This window comes from Cnephaeus nilssonii, assembly GCF_951640355.1.
Source record: "Cnephaeus nilssonii genome assembly, chromosome: 4".
In the NCBI taxonomy this organism is placed as follows: domain Eukaryota; kingdom Metazoa; phylum Chordata; class Mammalia; order Chiroptera; family Vespertilionidae; genus Cnephaeus; species Cnephaeus nilssonii.
This window is the reverse complement of record NC_137075.1, coordinates 86444947-86459301: the sequence shown is the minus strand read 5'-3', so window position 1 is coordinate 86459301 and position 14355 is coordinate 86444947. Positions and strand designations below refer to the sequence as shown.

Genomic DNA, 14355 nt, shown 5'->3' with positions numbered 1-14355 from the left:
ATTTTTTCTTATGTTATTGCAGGGAGAATTATTTTTATGATAGGCTGATTTTATTCTAATACACAATTTTTAAAATTACAAAGTCATTCAAAGAGTTTGGAAAACAGAGGCAGTGGAAAGCATCTCTCATAATCTTACCAGAAGTGCACTTTTAAATGCAAAACTACTCTGGAGCCTTTTAAATCTTTCAGGTTGCCATCATTCAACTCACTTTCACACTGTTTTACAAGAAATAGGCTGGTGAAAGAGACTTGGTTTATTGAGTTTGCTAGGTCAATTGTGGTTTGATAAAAGCTGAAAATGAAGAATTCATAGGACATATAATAGGGAGTTTTTATCCAGTACAGTTCCTCATGAATTTTCACTCTTTCTTAGCCTTCACATCATGTATGATTTATTGGTCCCAGGATAACAAGAACAACAGTTATCAAGAAATGTTTCCATCAAACATTTGCATAACAGTAGGTAGATGTAAGAATTATCAGCCCGGATTCTGAATTTGTAAGTCATGGCCAGGAGAACTGCTTCCTCTTTTCACCAAGTTGCTACCTGGACCTGACTACCCAGTCATTTCCCTGTTCCTGCATGACCTACTGATGGGCGCAGTGCCTCCAGAAACTTTAGGGAACAACACCCCGGCCTGTTACCGGCTCTATTATTAACCCATTATAAACTTACACACATCGTAAAAGGGAAGGGGGAAAACTGAGAACCTGAAATAGTTTTTTCCAAAGTAGCTACTTTAAATTGCTCATTGTTTTAGAGAAGTCAGGAATATACTCAACTTTTTAGGAAGTATTACAGGCAGCTTCATTTGTGTTTTTGGCCATACAAGGCCAGTACTCTTATTACCAAGTAATTATAGGGCACTTAACATTTGAAAAGGATTTCATAATTTTCTTATATTTAAGGAGCCCCATGAGCTAAGTAATCTATATTCCTATTTTTATGAGGAACTGACTGAACATGGTGATAAAAAATGCTTAGACCTCCCATCTATGTCTCTTTTTAAAACCATTGTATTAGAAAAACGTAGTTCAATCTGCCTCCTGTGAGTTTTTCTTCTGTGTCCTGCTTACTATTCACACAAAACACTTCAATTCTGGTCACCAAATAAGTGGAAATTTTTCCCCCACTAAGCAATTCTCTGCAACACCAGCAGGGTGTCCTACAATTTAATTCTGACATTGCCTAGAGCCGTGGTCGGCAAACTGCGGTTCGCGAGCCACATGCGGCTCTTTGGCCCCCTGAGTGTGGCTCTTCCACAAAATACCACGGCTTGGGTGAGTCTATTTTGAAGAAGTGGCGTTAGAAGAAGTTTAAGTTTAAAAAATTTGGCTCTCAAAAGAAATTTCAATCGTTGCACTGTTGATATTTGGCTCTGTTGACTAATGAGTTTGCCGACCACTGGCCTAGAGATAATGTCAGATCACACATGTTAAGGGCTTAGTCCCACATCGGTGCTCCCACTCTATTTCAGATGCCAATTGTAAGTAGTAGGTCCCCAGGTTACTCACAACTTCTGTCCAGTTTGGCTACAAATTGGAGGTTCCCATGATCTCTTCCTCAGGTTTGATTAATTTGCCAGAGCAGCTCACAGAATTCAGGAAAACACGTTTACCAGTTTATCAAAGGATTTGAAAAAGGATAAAGATGAACAGCCAGATGAAGAGATACATAGGGTGAGGTCTGGGAGGGTCCCAAGCTAAAGAGCTTCTGTCCCTGTGGAGTTGGGGTGTGTCACCCTCCAAGTGTGTATGTGTTTGCCAACCTGGAAGCTCTCTGAACCTCGTAATATTGGGATTTATGGAAACTTTCTCACGTATGCATGATCAGTTATTCCTTTTTCAGCTCCTCTTTCCTTCCTGAAGAATAGGGAGTGGGGCTAAAAATTCCAAGCTTCTAATCATGGCTTGTTCTTACTAGTGGCCAGCCCTCATCCAGGAGGCCACCCAGAGTCGTCTCATCAGAACAAAAGATTTTCCTAGTGCTCTTACTACTTAAGAATTTATAAGGGTTTTAGGATCCTTATGTCAGGAACAGGTCAAAGACCAAATATTAGAACAAGAGATGTTCATAATGCTTTAATCACTTAAGAATTTACAAGGGTTTCAGGAGCTCTATGCCAGGAACCTAGTGGCTGAGACCAATATATGTTTTCTATTATCTTACAGGCATTTACTTGTATTCATATAGAGCTTTATAGTTTATGATATGCTTTGACTTACTTTCCAATGTGCTACTCACAACAGCTCAGTGAATTACACAGTATAGTTCAAGAAATTGCATTTTACAAATGAATGAATTAATTCAAAAGAGGTCACCCAGTTAGTAGTAAATAGCAGTGCCTGCGTTGAATCCAAGGTTTTCTGAAACCTGGTGCAGAGTTCTTTCACCTACCCCAGTGGTCGGCAAACTCATTAGTCAACAGAGCCAAATATCAACAGTACAACAATTGAAATTTCTTTTGAGAGCCGAAAACCGACTTCTGCGCACGGGTCACGAAGTTTCCATCGCACTGTACGTGCATGCCCGCACGTGGTATTTTGTGGAAGAGCCAACTCAAGGGGCCAAAGAGCCACATGTGGCTCATGAGCCGTAGTTTGCCAACCACTGACCTACCCCATATTGATGTTCTCGCATTCAAAGGTATTGGCCTTTGCTTTCCTCAAGTATACCTTAATTATAATTAATGAAGAAGTGCTTAATGCAGAGCACGAGACAGGTCAAGGGTCTGAATGCTTTCCATAAATATGCGTTGTATGGCCTGTGCATGGTTTATAAATTTGAATTGGTTGCCAGTATTTCAAACATTGAAAGCTTGCAAGTACAAAGTAGGATATTTGTGCGTTTTTTTTTTGTTTTGTTTTGTTTTGTTTTAATTGATTTTTTACAGAGAGGAAGGGAGAGAGATAGAGAGTCAGAAACATCGATGTGAGAGAAACATCGATCAGCTGCCTCCTGCACACCTCCTACTGGGGATGTGCCCGCAACCAAGGTACATGCCTTTGACCGGAATCGAACCTGGGACCTTTCAGTCCGCAGGCCGACGCTCTATCCACTGAGCCAAACCGGTTTCGGCAGGATATTTGTTTTAAGAATTAGGTCTGGCCCTAGCTGGGTTTGCTCAATGGATAGAGTGTCAGTCTGTGGACTGAAGGGTCCTGGGTTCATTTCTGGTCAAGGGCACATGCCCAGGTTGTGGGCTTGATCCCCAGTAGGGGGCATGCAGGAGGCAGCCAATCAATGATTCTCTGTCATCATTGATGTTTCTCTCTCTCTCTCCCTCTCACTTCCTCTCTCTGAAATCAATAAAAAAAATATTTTTAAAAACAGAATTAGAAGGTCTGGCAAAATGGCATGCTTTCTATGTGACAACAGTGGCTTGAACTGAGTAGCTAGCAACTATGCTGTTTGGTTGTCTATTTGCCACAATACCTGCATCTTCTTATTGTCCTTCTACTCAACCAGCTTCTCTCATTTTATTACCTGCTTCTAACCCTGAAGAGTTTGTGAACTCCTCCCAAGGCTATTATGTCAATTTGATTAAGGAAGAAGTGGGTAACCATGTCAAACTGTATAAAAATCACCCAAAATATTATTATCTTTTGTAGCAAATACTGTTAATACACTGCCAAATAGGTTTTCAAGTTTTTATGCTTTCATGATTATTAAATGCCATCATAGAAATGGTTATGTTTTAGAGAATTCATGGTTTAAACATAATGCGTGGTTATATTGATTTCACCTAATTCTCAAGAATAAGACATTTCATGGTACTTATGACCCTCTTAAATCAGGATACTCTCATCTTCACTCTATTTTAGATTTACCAAATTTCTCCTCTGTGACAAATTGTGCTTAGTGCTTATTTTCATTCTGGATCCTTTTCTTTAAAAGTATTAGAATGGCTGCTGCCTCTTTCCTTTCATTCCTTCCTGTTTTTTAAATTCCCATGTCCTTTCTTCTTTAAATTTTATTTTCCTTGCATTTTATTGATGCATCTTTTGGGATTTGGTTTATTTTTCTTTTTGAAATACATTATAACACATTCCTGAAGAAAAACAACAAGTCCCAAGAGTAATCAGAAGATTCCCATTCATCCTTGGTTTCATTATTTCCTGTGACATAATCAACTATTATGTCACATGCCCTGGTCACAGACCTTTTCTAGATTTAAAAAAATCAATAACCTTTGGAGTTTTTTAAAATTTGTATTCATGGAAACCCAGTGGTTCTCAAGCTTCAAGTCATAGTTGGTGTCCAAGACATGCTAGGGACTGTGCTAGGCTATCCAGATACAAAGATAAGCAAGACAGTCTACATTTTTTAGTCCATTTACTCTATTTTTAGATGACTATTTGGCACCTCTTTCTCTTTTCTTAAACCTCCAGAATTTCTTACTTTGTTCTCTCTTTCAGCTGATCACCTTGCCTCCTACTTCACTGAAAAAATAGATTCAATCAGAAGAAAACTCTCATGTGGCACTTCCAAATCTACTCACCTACCTGCATCCATGCCTGAATGCTCTCTTTTCCCTCCTACACCAGGGATGCACCGGCTGCTGGCTGAGGCCAGCTCCTCCAGTAGGTTCTAATCATTCCAGCTTCTCCTTATTCTAGCAATGCTACCCTCTGTTTCCTCCACAATCAGTTTTCTTTGTCTAGTGGATCATCCATTAGCATAAAACACAAACCATCCTTTAAAAAAAAAGGTATCTTCTTAGTGCTTTCAGTTCCTGCTCTCCCTCCCTTTGTTAAACTCATTTAATCAGGCTTTTGCCCTCACCACTGGTCAATTCTTCCCTCTTCCAATGGTCTTGTCATCCAACCTATCAGCAGCATTTGACATAGCCCATTCCTCACCCTGCCTTGAAACACTCCAGTTCCTTGGAGTTCAGGGATCATACTCTTGTCTGTTTTTTACTAGAGGCCCAGTGCACGAGATAGTGCACTCAGGGGTCCTTCAGCCGGGCCTGCGCTCTCTCGCAGTTGAGGAGCCCTTGGGGGATGTTCCCCAAGGGGTCCTTAGTACTGCTGCGAAGGCGGGAGAGGCTCCCACCACTGCCACTGCGCTCGCCAGCCGTGAGCCCGGCTTCTGGCTGAGTGGCGCTCCCCCTGTGGGAGCTCCTGCATTGAGCCTCTGCCCCCTGGTGGTCAGTGCGCATCATAGTAACCGGTCGTTCCACCATTCGGTCAATTTGCATATTAGCCTTTTATTATATAGGACTAGGGGCCCAGTGCATGAATTTGTGCATCTTGAAAGGAACTGTGGACTGCGAGGCTGCGGTGGGCATAGGGACAGCTCTCGGCCCATCCTTCACACCTCCACCCAGTCCCTCCTGCCGCGGCCCCAGGTCCCCTGTCTGCTGGCAGCCCTGCTCCCACCGCCGCTGCTCCCATGCGCTGATGGCGCAGAGCGATTGGGGCTGGCACCATCAGCAGGTGCGAGCGATAGCTGCTGCCCCGATCGCCCCTCAGGAGCATGGGGAGGTGGAGAAGCCTTCAGGGGCAATCGGGGTCGGTAGGCACCAGCAGTGGGTGTGAGCAGTGGCTCCGGCGCCAGAAGTGGGTGCAAGTGGGGCCGGCGCCAGCAGTAGGTGTGAGCACCGGGCGGGACTGTGGCACATAGGAGCAAAGAATTTTCAGTAACCACCAGAGGCTCACCCCAATGACAGCGACCGGTGCCCCGCCTTGGTCTGGCGCCCCTGCTCACCTGCTCCAACATGCCGCTGTGGCTGATGCCCACCATGTTCCACGCCCCCTGGTGGTCAGCACATGTCATAGTGACCAGTTTTTCGGCCGTTTGGTCTATTTGCATATTAGGATTTTATATATATACTAGAGGCCCAGAGCATGGAATTTGTGCAGGGGTAGGAGGTCCCTTCACCTAGCCGGCGATTGGGGCTGGTCAGGGCCATCTCACCCAGTCCCAATTGGGGCCGATCAGGGCTAGTGGCCGGGAAGGGACCGTGGGAAGGCTCCAGGGCATGTCTGGCCCGTCTTGCCCAGTCCCGATCAGGGCTGATCAGGGCTGGCCAGCCGGGCAGGAGCTGTGGGAGGGCTCCAGGGCATGTCTGGCCTGTCTCACTCAGTCCCGACTGGCCAGACCCCAGCAGCAAGCTAATCTACTGGTTGGAGCATCTGCCCCCTGGTGGTCAGTGCACGTCATAGCAACTGGTTGACTGTCTGCCCCCTGGTGGTCAGTGCACGTCATAGCGGGTGGTTGAGCTGCCTTAGCATATCATTAGCATATTAGGCTTTTATTATATAGGATAGATAATACTGCCTACCTCTGTGAACTCTTCTCTAACTCTACCTCTCCCTGATGATCTCATAGTGTAATGAGTTTAAATATTGTCTCTAGTGCTGTGATTTTGAAATATTTGTCTCCAGACATCTCCCCCAAACTCCGTAGTGGTTTATATCTTAGAAGCAGTATAGCATAGGAGTCATGCTATAGTCCTCATCTAAAGTTTTGTTCACTGCTGAGTCTTCAATGCCTAGAATAGTAGGAGTCAAGGGCACAGAATTTAGGGGGCCAGATTGTTTGCATTTAATCCTGGTTCAACCACTTACTAGCTTGTAACCTTGGGAAAGGTTCTTAACTCTCTGTACCTCAGTTTTTCCACCTATGAAAAAAAAAGATAATAGCCCACCAGCATGGCTCAGTGGTTTAGCATTGACCTATGAACCAAGAGGTCACAGTTCAATTCTGGTCAGGTCACATGCCCCAGTTGCAGGCTGGATCCCCAGTGGGGGACGTGCAAGGGAGTGGCTGATTGGTGGTTCTTAACATTGATATTTCTGTCTCTCCCTTTCCCTTCCTTTCTGAAATAAATGAAAATCTATTTTTTAAAAAGATGATACTACCAACATATGGGATTGTTGTGAAGGTTAAATGACTAAGGATAAGCAAAGTGTATAAAACTTTGCCATAGTGGGTGTTAGGTATCGTTATCATCATCATCATTAAACATTTCACAGATATCTCACACTAACCAAAATTCTATCTTTCTCTCCCAAGCTACTCTCCCCTTATTTTTCCCAACTCACATACAGCAACTCTGTCCCTGTGCTCTAGCCAAAAATTCTGGATCTTATCGTTACTCCTTTCTCTCCTATACCCTATATCCATTCCATCAACAGTTTCTGTCTCACTATCTCCACCACTGTTGCCCTGGTCCAAGCCAGCTTCTCCTTTCAGCTGAATCATTGCAATAGTGTTCTGTTTTCTCTGTTTTCATTGTTGCTCCCCTACCATCTGTTCTCAAGATATCAGCCTGAGTGATCTTTCTAAGACAGAGGTCTGATTGTGTTGCTCCACTGCCCCAGATCCTTCAGTAGTTTCCTGACCTAATCAGAGCCTTTGGGGCCTTGTAGGCCACTGTACATGAATTCCCTCTGTTCCTTTTCCTGTCTTCTCCCACTCTCACTCTTGCCCCCTCTGTTCCATCCACACTAGCTAGTTTCCTTGCTATTCCTTGGGCATACCAGGTGTGCTTCCACCTCAACCTTTGCACTTGCTATATTTTTCCATTCTTTGTTCAAAAGCCCCATTCTCAGTGAGGACCCTATTTTAAATTCCTAATACCATGCTCCTCTGTATACACACACTATTTCCCTTCCTAGCTTTATTTTTCTTTGATTGGGCATATCACCACTTGTCATACCTTACATTCTACTTATTGTTCATCTCTTCCTCACTAAAACATAACTCTCTGAGGACAGAGGTCCTCATCTAAAGTTTTGTTCACTGCTGAGTCTTCAATGCCTAGAATAGTAGGTGGTCCATAGTAATTGCTCCAAAATATTTGAGTTAGTGAATGAAAAAAAATGAATGAATGACAAATGCACTGGTTTCAAGTTCACCTTGTAGTGAGAGAAATCAGACAGATTTAAAAAATGGTTAGCAAATTGTGTAACATTAACGTACCAATAGAGCAAAGGAAGAATGTGAGAAGGTGGGAGGAAATAGCACCTAAGGCTGACTTAAAACTATGAGTTCCGGTTAAACTTAGAAGAGAAAGCCATTTCAGACAGAAGGAACAGCATTAACAGAATCACCGGGAGGAGACCAACTCGATCATTCATTTACTTAGAGATATGCAAAAGAAACAGAAGACCCAAGTTTCAGGCAAGGATGGCCAAGGGGTGGGGAAATCATTCATTGTGCGAAGAGGTATGATGAATTTGGTTTTGAAGAGATTGAATTTGAGATGCCTGTGGATTTTTCATTTCTGCTATTACAAACATTTGAAATAAGAATTTAATATTAGAATAACTCATGGGTTTTCCCCCTCTCCTCGATTAAAAGTGATTTGGCAAACTAGGAGAGCTAAATTGCCTCCAAATTTCTCTCCTTTGCTTTTTGGTTCATGATATGCTACTATCCTTATTTTCTCCAAAAAGAGCCTTTAAAGGCCTCCTCTCTCACTTAAGAAAATGCAGGAAGTAGTGTATATTAGTGTCCCAGCTGAAAACTTACTGCACTTTTAATGAAGCAGTCATTAGAGATAGTGCCAGTCTCAAATCCTGGAGAAAGCTGCGTTTCTTTCCCTTCACTGCTTTGTCCTTTGGGGAATACTCACTGTATCTTAGAATTATAAGACCAAATCTGTTTATTACACAATTACGTTCAGAAGTTCAAATGTCATCAAACTACAAGACTTTAAGGCCCTTGTCATGTTTAAAAATGAAGCCAAGTTTCCTACAAGAAGAAGTCACTTCATTTATTACAAGGCACACCATATCATGGTTGTCTGTGAATATATTATCACTCTGTAATGATGGTTATCTTTGTGTGTAGGTGTGACAAAAAGATTAATCCATGATTCTCTACAAATTGGGTACCTTGATGGCCTCTGGTTTGTAGCAGAAAGAGCTTTGTAAACTAGAATGGCAAATCTCTGTTACTCAGAAAGAGTGACATGCTCTGCCCCTCCTGCCTGAACTGGTGGCTGCTGTTGCTTTGTAACACCTCATAGCTATGCCAAATTATGTTTCCATGTGTCTTTACAGCATTTCTTTACGTTGGCTTACCTTAGGACATCTGCTTAACCTTTTTGCTCTTATATACCCAACAGAATTGTTTTGCCTCCAAATATTACTTCTGTTTATGTTATTTAATTGCATGCTCTTACCTCACTGGGATTTTGGGAATCAGTACTTTAGAGCTGGAAAGCACCTGAGATCTGAGTCATAGTTTAAAATAATAGGAGATAAACACATTTGAAAAAAACAAAATGGAAAAGAAAAATGATTCAGGGACATAATTCTAAACAGGTTTAAGATTTTAATATAATGAATTATCTTTTCAAAAAGATGTAATTAACGTTCACTTTTCAGAGGTTACACTGATTTATATCAGGTCGGCATCTGTGGCACATTACTTGTTTTGTTGAATAAAGTTTTATTGGAACAAAGCCATGTCCATTTGTTTACTATTGTCTATGGCTGCTTTTGTGCTACAGTGGCAAAGTTAAGTAGTCATGGCATAGAATGTATGGCCTGCAAAGCCTTAAATATTTATCTGGTCCTTCATGTAAAAAGTTTGCCAATCTCTGATTTAAACAATTTAAAAACTTATTTCTCCAATTGGAGACCTGAAGAACTTTTCTAGCTAACACCAATATGTAAAATGAAAGATCAACTGTAAGGATCTGTCAGCCTACTGAGGATATCACTAACTTGTGATCTTCATTCTTTTTCAATTTCTTTCTTTTAAAAAAATGGTGTCTACTGGAGATATGTTTATAGATAGGTAGATGGCGTTCTTTATTGTAATTAGTTATTTCAATTGCCTTTTATTGTGAGTAGCTTTTAGATTTAGAGAGAGTGATCTTACAGTGAACTGAGCTTGTTTATGTTATTATTTCTGTGTTATTTTTACAACCATTGTTTCTTCACTGGTGTTTTCATGTTAAGATTGCCTGTGCATTTCTCTTGCCGTGTAAGTTTCCTGACTTACTAAATTGTAATGGATCTACTCACTACCTGCTATCATTTCCTCCAGTATCAGCCTGCTTAATTTCTGTGTTGGTTTATATCTACCCATAGTAAAAGGTATTTAAGGCAGATGATAATTTTAAAATTCTAAGTTGGATATTAGAAAGTTGAGTGGTTGCCTGAAAGTTATACTTACATTTGTCATCTTTTACTCATAGGTGAGCTTTAGCCTTCTACTCAGATTTCACCAGTTTAAATTTGAAATGCTCTCCATGTTAGATTCATTTTCTTTCCTCAGAGAATAAGCAACTTTCTTGTTGTTGTAAAACTGTTTTTTGTACATTGACACTAGTCAGTGTGAATTCTACCAATAAGCTTGAAATTATTATTAGAATAGAAAGTGTTGGAACAGTGGTGATGAAGTGATTCTGAATGTCTCTCACCTGCCTTACCCCTACCTCATTGTTATTAGTTTCTGAAGTACTATGCAGTCTTTTTTTTTTTTAAGAGGTGTTTGTGGCAAACTCACTCTCTAGTGGACGTGGACTTTTCGCTTCTTTCATAGCAGCACCCATGACCTGGCCTCTTTCTTTATCTCTACCTGAATAAAACTTACTTTATTCTAAAAAAAAAAAAAAGTTTGCATCACTAAGATGTATGTAAATTCTACATTTTATACTTAGTTATTTTTAGTTTAGTTAGCTAACTTGTTCTTATCTCCTTGGGATTAGCTTAAGTGTATAGTTTTAGGGCAAACAGAAGCAAGAACTTTCATCTTCTCTCTCTGACTTTTATCATTTTCTAAAAGTTTTTTAGGAATCCTAGTTTATATTATCAGAATAAAAGACTAAAGTTCACAAATAATCCAGAAGCATTGCTACTTTAGAATCTGGGAGGGAAGTCTGAACTTAAATTTCAACTACAGGTTCTTTGAGCCTTAATATCTCAGTACCTGGTGTAAGTGGCAAACTAGAGTGACATCCGAGTACCAGCACCCAGGTGTATGAACAACTACAGAAAGACTTTATATTTGTTTTCTTCCCCTCTTTGGGGAGCTTAGAGTCCATGCAATATGACAAATACAGTGCCTGACTGATAGGTTAGCACACCACCATTATAAAGACAAACCTCAAGCCCTGGCCGGTATGGCTCAGTTGGTTGGAACTTCATCCCGTACCCCAGAAGATGGTGGGTTCGATCCCTGGGCAGGGCACATAACTAGGTTGTGTGTTTGATCCAGGTGAGGTGTATGTGGGAGGCAACCAATCAATATTTCTCTTACATCTATTGATACTTTCTCTCTCTCTCTCTCTCTCTCTCTCTCTCTCTCTCTCTCTCTCCTCTCCCTTTCCCTTCCTCTCAAAAAAAAAAAGAAAGAAAGAAAAGAAAAAGACATGCCTCAAAAAATAGAAATGTTTCTATGACAGTATAATTGGGCCAAGAAAATTTTATAATTCCCTGTATATGATAAGGAGAATAAATGGGGAACAATCCCATTTTAAAATGGCCTTTTATTTTTCCCACCTTATGCCTCCCAACTCCTTGAAGTATATCTAATCTAATCTGTTAGCTCAGATATTGAATATTGCAGGTTACAATTGTAGTAATCAGTAAGCAGGTTAATAAAACTTCACATTTAAATTTCTTACACAGGATTTCCAGTGCCAATGGCAGTCTTCTAATCAGCCATTCCCTATTTCCTCCAGCAGATATTTAGCACATTTATTCCTTCAAACTCCTGCTCTGTCCCAGGCATTGTCCTGAGCTCCAAGGATGTAGCAGTGATGGAAACAAGGCTGCCCTCACAGAACTTGCCTTCTTGCTAAATCCTGACTGCTACATAAGTGTTGGTTAAATATGGGCAGTTACCATTGTTGGTGGGATGATGATTGTCCCAGTTTTCCTGGAACAGCCCCAATATAACACCTGTTTCACTTTCAAAAGGTCCCAGTTTGGACAGAAAATTATATGACCCACCCTAGTTCTAAGCCTTTTACATATGTTAATTCATTTAATCCTCATAATGATCCCATGAGGTATATAAGATTATTAGCATCATTATACAGGTATGGAAACAAGCATAGAAAAGTGGAGTAGTTTGCCCTTGGTCATATAGTCAGTGGCAGAACCAGAATTCAAGCTCAGCAGCCTGATTTCAGAGTTTATGCTCGGAGTTCCTGTGCTATACTGCCTCTAGACGGCTATTGTCAATCTTTCTCTTACTCTGCATGTCTCCCTTCCTCTTGCTAGCCAAGTAAAGCAAGTGATCTCATTTCCTTCACAGATAAATCTGTGGCTCTCTCGAGTAAACTTCCTCAACTTGCCACTCCCTCCTTTACAAATCTGTCTTCATTTCTATTTAGCCTCACTCCATCCCTCCATTTCAAGGAAGGGGACATCTTTCTCTTTGTCTAAAACTTGTACTCTAGCCCCATCCCATCCCACCTCCTGGATGACTGTTTTCTAAATTATTCTTCTGTTTTTCTTGGGCTTTCAGTCTCCATCTTTTCACTGCTTTTCCCATTCAGCACGTAAGCATGATCCGTTGTTGTTGAAGATATCACTCTTTCAAGAAGTTTTGTTGGGAGGTGTTTTTTTTTTCCAAGTTTATTAATAACATAATGATGATAAATGGCTGTCAATTATTCATTACCCTGTTAAATTTCAGATACTGCATATATCTCTGATCCTTTTACCAACCCTGCAGATACTTTACAGATGAAGAAATGGAAGCTCAGAAGACTACATAACTTACTTAGCTTATGAATAGTGGCACTGAATTCAGACTCATATTTACCTTCATTCTGTTTTTGGTACATCATGCTAGTTTATCACAATTCTTAAAGACTTCCCTTGATCATGTGCCTGTCCCCCATTGCCCTATAGCTCTCCTTTTTGTAGAAAAGCTTTTTCAGAGAGCATATTTAATACTCATAGACTCTTCTTGCCTTTCATTTGCTTCTCAACCCATCCTAATCTGTCTTCCACCTCTGTGTTAATCAGGACCTTCCAGAGACAGAGCTACCATCTGTTTCTCTCTCATATGTATTTAGATTATCTATCTCTACATATGTTTAGAAAGGGGGTGTTGATTTTAAGAATTAGTTCATACATTTGTGGGGGCTGGCAAGTCTGAAATCTGTAGGGTAGGCCAGCAGGCTGGAAACTCAGGTAGAATTTCAGTGTTACAGACTTCAGGCAGAATATTTTCTCCGGGGAAACCTCAGTTTTTACCCGTAAAGCCTTCTACTGATTGGATGAGTCTTCTTCCACCATATTATCAGAGTAATCTCCTTTACCTAAAGTCCATTGATTGTAAATGTTAATCACACCTACAAAATACCTTCACAGCAATATCTAGACTTGTGTTTGACCAAACAACTGGGCAACCATAGCCTAGCCAATTTGACACATAAATTAACCACACAACCTCTATCACTATACTGTGTCTTCATTGCTAAATCAAATGGACACTTTTCACATCTTTTCTTATTTGATCACTGTGCAACATTGGACATTTTGGACCACCCCATGACTTCTTGAAACCCTTCTCCCTTAGTTTCAATCACCCATTTTCCTGTCCTGGTTATTTCTTTTCTCATATTTCAAGGACTTAACTTTTCCCACTTCTTTAATTATTGATAGTCTCTTCTAGCCTTGGTCCTTCTATTATTCCCATGATTGATGTCTCTCAAATCTAAAATTCCATCTAGAGTTCTCTATTGAGCTTCAGACCTATTTTTCAATTACCTGTTGGACATCTTAACCTTGATGTTGCACAGACATCTCAAATTTTGCTTGTCTAAAATTGAAGTCCTGTTCTTTTCCTTCTCAAACTTGTTTTTGCATCTCTTTTATTCTCTCTTTTTAAAACATGTTTTTACTGATACCAGAGAGAGGAAGGGGGAAGGAGAGAGAGATAGAAACATCAATGATGAGAGAGAATCATCAGTTGGCTGCTTCCTGCATGCCCCCTACTGGGGATCGCGCCTGCAACTTGGGCATGTGCCCCAACCTGGATCAAACCCTAACCTGGTTCATGGGTCGACACTCAACCACTGAGCCACACCAGCCAGGCTCCTCTATTCTCTATCTTAAATTAACCTCCCTACCCAGTTATGCAAGCCAGGAACCTGATAGGAATCCTCAACTTCTCCCTTACAATTACCATGTAAAATTTTCCATCTCCATCCCAGTCTTAATCAAGAAGCTCAACCCTCATTTTCTCTGACCTGAAATCTTGTGGTCTTTTTGCCTCCTATCTGTTTCTTTCCAGCCCCTCTACTCTGCTGCCAGAGTGATGGTTTAAAAATGCAAATCTGTGTAATTGTGTTTAAATTCCTTCAGTAGCTCCTAATTGCCCCCAGAATTAAGATGGAATTCTTTAGAAGGCCTACAAGGCCCTCTG

At 40.9% G+C, this 14355-nt stretch overlaps 1 protein-coding gene across 7 annotated transcripts in view; it reads left to right on the top strand.

Moving 5' to 3' along the window:
• The window catches only part of NUMB (NUMB endocytic adaptor protein), a 145993-nt gene that overhangs the window by 114465 nt on the left and 17173 nt on the right, over window positions 1-14355 (top strand). The window lies entirely within an intron of this gene.